Raw genomic sequence first — 7,263 nt, forward strand, 5'->3', positions numbered from 1 at the left:
TGGGGGGAAAGCGAGATCTGGCGGGGAAAGCCGGCGACGAGTCAAGTCGGGTGAGGGAGCCAGGGAGAAAGGCGAGCGCCGTGATACGTGTAAGGCAAGCCTACCTCCCTTTCGTACCCTACGCCCGCTGCCATGTGGGTCCAGCGCGCGCATCTACCCCTTTTCTTTGACTTCCATTTTTCCATACTGCAGTGTCAGTTGCGACGGGACTGCAGGTATATATCCTAGAGAAAGACAGGACCGTTAATTAATTAAAACGAGAAAAGATTTTCTCTTCCAAAAACACTCAGATTTATTAATCATCAGACGTGTAAACACCCCGGAAAAGTAAATAAGTTACGTCAAAGTCCTTGGATAAGGTCACACGGAATACACAAGGAGATATATCATGTTGTATGCTTTTCACGGATGATGTGGTCTAGTCGATGATAGTCGGATGAGGCTAATACAAAGTTAGAGATATATAGACTAATCTTGGAATCGAAATGTTTTAGTCTTAGTAAAACTAACATCGAGTATAATGTTGGGGAACATAGTAATTTCAAAAAAAATCCTACGCACACGCAAGATCATGGTAATGCATAGCAACAAGAGGGGAGAGTGTTGTCTACGTACCCTCGTAGACCGTTCGCGGAAGCGTTATATCAACGCGGTTGATGTAGTCGTATGTCTTCACGTCCGACCGATCCAAGTACCGAAAGCACGGCACCTCCGAGTTCTGCACACGTTCGGCTCGGTGACGTCCTCGCCTTCTCGATCCAGCAAGAGGGGCGAAGTAGTAGATGAGTTCCGGCAGCACGACGGCGTGGTGACGGTGTTGGTGAAGAACAATCTCCGCAGGGCTTCGCCTAAGCACTACGAAAACTATGATGGAGGATAAACTAGAGGGGATGGGGTTGCCGGCACACGGCTTGGTGTTTCTTGATGTCTTTTGGGTGCTAGCCCTACCCCTCTATTTATATGTTGAGCCTTGGGGTCGAAACTTGGAGTAAAAGTCTCCTCAAAGTCGGTTTCACCCAAAAGGCAAGAGTCCTTCTCGGACTCCAGGGCTAGACGCCAGGGTTCCCGGCGTCTACCCCCTAGACGCCAGGGTTCCTGGCGTCTAGCCTCTGGTCTCTGCAAAACTTCCTTTTGCACTTTCCCAAAGCCTCGTGGGCTTTCCCCTTTTACCCAGATAAAGTGTTCTCGTGCCCAAACATTTCGGGAAAACATCCGGAACCCTTCCGGAGATCAAACACTACTATCCCATATATCAAACTTTATCTCCGGACCATTCGGGAGTTCCTCGTCATGTCCGTGATCTCATCTCGGACTCCGAGCAACATTCGGTCATCAACATACATAACTCATATAGTACTATATCGTCAACGAACATTAAGCGTGCGGACCCTACGGGTTCGAGAACTATGTAGACATGACTGAGACACCTCTCTGGTCAATAACCAATAGCGGGACCTGGATGCCCATATTGGCTCCTACATATTCTACGAAGATCTTTATTGGTCAGACCGCATAACAACATACGTTGTTCCCTTTGTCATCGGTATGTTACTTGCCCGAGATTCGATCGTCGGTATCTCAATACCTAGTTCAATCTCGTTACCGGCAAGTCTCTTTACTCGTTCCGTAATACATCATCCCGCAACTAACTCATTAGTTGCAATGCTTGCAAGGCTTATAGTGATGTGCATTACCGAGTGGGCCCAGAGATATCTCTCCGACAATCGGAGTGACAAATCCTAATCTCGAAATACGCCAACCCAACAAGTACCTTTGGAGACACCTGTGGAGCACCTTTATAGTCACCCAGTTACGTCGTGACGTTTGGTGACACACAAAGTGTTCCTCCGGTAAACGGGAGTTGCATAATCTCATAGTCATAGGAACATGTATAAGTCATGAAGAAAGCAATAGCAACAAACTAAACGATCAAGTGCTAAGCTAACGGAATGGGTCAAGTCAATCACATCATTCTTCTAATGATGTGATCCCGTTAATCAAATGACAACTCATGTATATGGTTAGGAAACTTAACCATCTTTGATCAACGAGCTAGTCAAGTAGAGACATACTAGTGACACTCTGTTTGTCTATGTATTCACACATGTATTATATTTCCGGTTAATACAATTCTAGCATGAATAATAAACATTTATCATGAAATAAGAAAATAAATAATAACTTTATTATTGCCTCTAGGGCATATTTCCTTCAGTCTCCCACTTGTACTAGAGTCAATAATCTAGATTACACAGTAATGATTCTAACACCCATGGAGCCTTGGTGCTGATCATGTTTTGCTCGTGGAAGAGGCTTAGTCAACCGGTCTGCAACATTCAGATCCGTATGTATCTTGTAAATTTCTATGTCTCCCACCTGGACTAAATCCCGGATGGAATTGAAGCGTCTCTTGATGTGCTTGGTTCTCTTGTGAAATCTGGATTCCTTTGCCAAGGCAATTGCACCAGTATTGTCACAAAAGATTTTCATTGGACCCGATGCACTAGGTATGACACCTAGATCGGATATGAACTCCTTCATCCAGACTCCTTCATTTGTTGCTTCCGAAGCAGCTATGTACTCCGCTTCACACGTAGATCCCGCCACGACGCTTTGTTTAGAACTGCACCAACTGACAGCTCCACTGTTTAATATAAACACGTATCCGGTTTGTGATTTAAAATCGTTCAGATCAGTGTCAAAGCTTGCGTCAACGTAACCATTTACGATGAGCTCTTTGTCACCTCCATAAACGAGAAACATATCCTTAGTCATTTTCAGGTATTTCAGGATGTTCTTGACCGCTGTCCACTGATCCACTCCTGGATTACTTTGGTACCTCCCTGCTAGACTTATAGCAAGGCACACATCAGGTCTGGTACACAGCATTGCATACATGATAGAGCCTATGGCTGAAGCATAGGGAACATCTTTCATCTTCTCTCTATCTTCTGCAGTGGTCGGGCATTGAGTCTTACTCAACTTCACACCTTGTAACACAGGCAAGAACCCTTTCTTTGCTTGATCCATTTTGAACCTTTTCAAAACTTTGTCAAGGTATGTGCTTTATGAAAATCCAATTAAGCGTTTTGATCTATCTCTATAGATCTTGATGCCCAATATGTAAGCAGCTTCACCGAGGTCTTTCATAGAAAAACTCTTATTCAAGTATCCCTTTATGCTATCCAGAAATTCTATATCATTTCCAATTAGTAATATGTCATCCACATATAATATCAGAAATGCTACAGAGCTCCCACTCACTTTCTTGTAAATACAGGCTTCTCCAAAAGTCTGTACAAAACCAAATGCTTTGATCACACTATCAAAGCGTTTATTGCAACTCCGAGAGGCTTGCACCAGTCCATAAATGAATCGTTGGAGCTTGCACACTTTGTTAGCTCCCTTTGGATCGACAAAACCTTCCGGTTGCATCATATACAACTCTTCTTCGAGAAATCCATTCAGGAATGCAGTTTTGACATCCATCTGCCAAATTTCGTAATCATGAAATGCGGCAATCGCTAACATGATTCGGACAGACTTAAGCATCGCTACGGGTGAGAAGGTCTCATCGTAGTCAATCCCTTGAACTTGTCGAAAACCTTTTGCAACAAGTCGAGCTTTGTAGACAGTAACATTACCGTCAGCGTCGGTCTTCTTCTTGAAGATCCATTTATTCTCAATTGCTTGCCGATCAACGGGCAAGTCAACCAAAGTCCACACTTTGTTCTCATACATGGATCCCATCTCAGATTTCATGGCTTCTAGCCATTTTGCGGAATCTGGGCTCACCATCGCTTCTTCATAGTTCATAGGTTCATCATGATCTAGTAGCATGACTTCCAGAACAGGATTACCGTACCACTCTGGTGCGGATCTTACTCTGGTTGATCTATGAGGTTCAGTAATAACTTGATCTGAAGTTCCATGATCATCATCATTAACTTCCTCACTAATCGGTGTAGGTGTCACAGAAACCGGTTTCTGTGATGAACTACTTTCCAATAAGGGAGCAGGTACAGTTACCTCATCAAGTTCTACTTTCCTCCCACTCACTTCTTTCGAGAGAAACTCCTTCTCTAGAAAGGATCCATTCTTGGCAACGAATGTCTTGCCTTCGGATCTGTGATAGAAGGTGTACCCAACAGTCTCCTTTGGGTATCCTATGAAGACACATTTCTCCGATTTGGGTTCGAGCTTATCAGGTTGAAGCTCTTTCACATAAGCATCGCAGCCCCAAACTTTAAGAAACGACAACTTTGGTTTCTTGCCAAACCACAGTTCATAAGGCGTCGTCTCAACGGATTTTGATGGTGCCCTATTTAACGTGAATGCGGCCGTCTCTAAAGCATAACCCCAAAACAATAGCGGTAAATCAGTAAGAGACATCATAGATCGCACCATATCTAGTAAGGTACGATTATGACATTCGGACACACCATTACGCTGTGGTGTTCCGGGTGGCGTGAGTTGCGAAACTATTCCGCTTTGTTTCAAATGTAGAGCAAACTCGTAACTCAAACATTCTCCTCCACGATCAGATCGTAGAAATTTTATTTTCTTGTTACGATGATTTTCAACTTCACTCTGAAATTCTTTAAACTTTTCAAATGTTTCAGATTTATGTTTCATTAAGTAGAAATACCCATATCTTTTTAAATCATCTGTGAAGGTGAGAAAATAACGATATCTGCCATGAGCCTCAACATTCATCGGACCACATACATCTGTATGTCTGATTTCCAACAAATCCGTTGCTCTCTCCATAGTATCGGAGAACGGCGTTTTGGTCATCTTGCCCATGAGGCACGGTTCGCAAGTACCAAGTGATTCATAATCAAGTGATTCCAAAAGTCCATCAGTATGGAGTTTCTTCATGCGCTTTACACCGATATGACCTAAACGGCAGTGCCACAAATAATTTGCACTATCATTATCAACTCTGCAACTTTTGGCTTCAACATTATGAATATGTGTATCACTACTATCGAGATTCATCAAAAATAGACCACTCTTCAAGGGTGCATGACCATAAAAGATATTACTCATATAAATAGAACAACCATTATTCTCTGATTTAAATGAATAACCGTCTCGCATCAAACAAGATCCAGATATAATGTTCATGCTCAACGCTGGCACCAAATAACAATTATTTAGGTCTAAAACTAATCCCGAAGGTAGATGTAGAGGTAGCGTGCCGACCGCGATCACATCGACTTTGGAACCATTTCCCACGCGCATCGTCACATCGTCCTTTTCCAGTGTTCGCTTAATTCGTAGTCCCTGTTTCGAGTTGCAAATATTAGCAACAGAACCAGTATCAAATACCTAGGTGCTACTGTGAGCTCTAGTAAGGTACACGTCAATAACATGTATATCACATATACCTTTGTTCACCTTGCCATCCTTCTTATCCGCCAAATACTTGGGGCAGTTCCGCTTCCAGTGTCCAGTCTGCTTGCAGTAGAAGCACTCAGTTTCAGGCTTAGGTCCAGATTTGGGTTTCTTCTCCTGAGCAGCAAGTTGTTTGCTGTTCTTCTTAAAGTTCCCCTTCTTCTTCCCTTTGCGCTTTTTCTTGAAACTGGCGGTCTTATTGACCATCAACACTTGATGCTCCTTCTTGATTTCTACCTCCGCAGCCTTTAGCATTGCGAAGAGCTCGGGAATCGTTTTATCCATCCCTTGCATGTTATAGTTCATCACGAAGCTCTTGTAGCTTGGTGGCAGTGATTGAAGAACTCTGTCAATGACACTATCAACAGGAAGATTAACTCCCAGTTGAGTCAAGTGATTATGATACCCAGACATTTTGAGTATATGTTCACTGACAGAACTATTCTCCCCCATCTTGCAGCTATAGAACTTATTGGAGACTTCATATCTCTCAATCCGGGCATTTGCTTAAAATATTAACTTCAACTCCTGAAACATCTCATATGCTCCATGACGTTCAACACATCGTTGAAGACCCGGTTCTAAGCCGTAAAGCATGGCACACTGAACTATCGAGTAGTCATCAGCTTTACTCTGCCAGACGTTCATAACATCTGGTGTTGCTCCTGCAACAGGCTTGGCACTTAGCGGTGCTTTCAGGACGTAATTCTTCTGTGCAGCAATGAGGATAATCCTCAAGTTACGGACCCAGTCCGTGTAATTGCTACCATCATCTTTCAACTTTGCTTTCTCAAGGAACGCATTAAAATTCAACAGAACAACAACACGGGCCATCTATCTACAATCAACATAGACAAGCAAAATACTATCAGGTACTAAGTTCATGATAAATTTAAGTTCAATTAATCATATTACTTAAGAACTCCCACTTAGAAAGACATCCCTCTAATCTTCTAAGTGATCACGTGATTCAAATCAACTAAACCATAACCGATCATCACGTGAAATGGAGTAGCTTTCAATGGTGAACATCAATATGTTGATCATATCTACTATATGATTCACTGTAACACCCCGGATGTGATTTACCCAATATGTACTCCAACTCTTGCCGTTTCCGGCGTTAAGTTATTTTATTTTCTCGGGTTCGGGTTTTTGTCTCCGTGTGTTGTTATCATTTTCATGCATATCATATCATGTCACCATGTGCATTGCATTTGCATACATGTTCATCTCATGCATCCGAGCATTTTCCCCGTTGTCCGTTTTGCATTCCGGCGCTTCGTTCTCCTCCGATGGTCTTTTCTACCTTTCTTTCGTGTGTGGGGATTAAACATTTCCGGATTGGACCGAGACTTGCCAAGCGGCCTTGGTTTACTACCGGTAGACCGCCTGTCAAGTTTCGTACCATTTGGTCTTCGTTTGATGCTCCAACGGTTAACCGAGGGACCGAAAAGGCCTCGTGTGTATTGCAGCCCAACATCCCTCCAATTTGGCCCAAAACCCACCAAAACCTTCTCCATCATCTAGAGCGTTCGATCACGATCGCGTGGCCGAAAACCGCACCTCATTTGGACTCTCCTAGCTCCCTCTACCTATAAATATGTGATCCCCTCCGAAAATTCCGCAGTCCAAACCCTAGCCCCCCTCCATCCGCGCGCCGGACACGTCCGGGCCGCGCCGGACATTTCGCGCCGCCGCCCCGCAGCCACTGGCGTCGCGCCACGTGTCCCTCCGGCCGCCTCCCGCACCGCGTCCCGCCTGGGCCCGAGGAGGCCCCCCCGCGGCCCATCCCGCCGCCGCACGGGCGCCGCCCGCCCGCGGTCGCTGCCTCGCAGTCGCCGGGCCGCTCGCCGCGCCGCC

The sequence above is a fragment of the Triticum dicoccoides genome, chromosome 3A (assembly GCF_002162155.2).
Source record: "Triticum dicoccoides isolate Atlit2015 ecotype Zavitan chromosome 3A, WEW_v2.0, whole genome shotgun sequence".
Lineage (NCBI taxonomy): Eukaryota > Viridiplantae > Streptophyta > Magnoliopsida > Poales > Poaceae > Triticum > Triticum dicoccoides.